Below are 1,184 nucleotides of genomic sequence, written 5' to 3'. Positions count from 1 at the left end.
GCTGAAGCGTAGGAAAATGTCTTTCTGCCAAGCTCTGTGTGGACAGCGGGGACATTAAACTCTCATGGGAAAGTAAGCTATGAATGCACTGAGTGTGAAACATGTAGGAGGAGAAAGTTGTGGGCAGCAGGCCTAGGATGGATTTGTAAATGAAATTGTACCAATGCAAGAGTCTGCGCATGGACGATGATGACCTGAGAGTACAAAGTGCAATGGTGTGTGAGGAGCCTACAGCCATGATGGACGGCATCCAACAGGAGAAGAGATTGAGCAGAGGCATTCATGTAAATGATATCTCCATAACAAGAAGAGGCAAGAAGGTGGCAGCAGCAAGTCGTTTCCTAGCATTAAAAGAGAAACAGCAGGATTTGTTTCTGAAGGTTTCAATTTCAACTTGGGGTTTAAAAGAAAGGCTTTCATCAATTGTGACACAGAGGTGTTTATAAGAGGCACCAACCGCAAGAGGGGTATTCTGAGCACATGTAAAGAAAGGAAGGAATTGCTGGCACCTTCTTTTTGACCAGAAAACAACCATATAACTGATAATTGCACCATAGCAAAAGGAATCACAATGAATCTATGAATCACATACTGAAGAACCAAAGCACGACATGTTTCATTCAATAACGACTCACAAATTATGGGATGCTTGGTTACTATATACAAACATATGCTGCAAATTGATCTTTTCCATGTACATGATCAACATTCATTGCCAGACTGACAGAATGGTGTAAGGCACATTAAACACGTTCACAGCACACAGTGTGTTTTACACACGTGTTCATAATGTAAACAGACAATTAAAAGTCCCTCTCTCATTAGATCAAGAACAAATGAATCATCCATCTTCTGTCACAGGGGGCGCTGTGACAATCTCAGATGACGTCGGGCGATAGGCGGGGTACACCCTAGACAGATTGCCAGTCCATCACAGGGACACATAGAGACAAACAACCATCCACTCTCACACCTAAGGTCAATTTAGAGTGTCCAATTCACCTAATCCCCTAATCTGCATGTTTTTGGACTTTAGGAGGAAAAACGGAAAAAAAGGAGCGCTCGGAGAAAACCCACGCACACACGGGAGAACATGCAAACTCCATGCAGAAAGGCCCTTGTTCTAACCGGGTCACAAACCCTGGTCTTCTTGCTGCACAAGTGAACCAAAGGAGACAAATGAC

This window comes from Solea solea, chromosome 16 (assembly GCF_958295425.1).
Source record: "Solea solea chromosome 16, fSolSol10.1, whole genome shotgun sequence".
NCBI lineage: Eukaryota > Metazoa > Chordata > Actinopteri > Pleuronectiformes > Soleidae > Solea > Solea solea.
Note: the sequence above shows the minus strand (reverse complement) of the source record.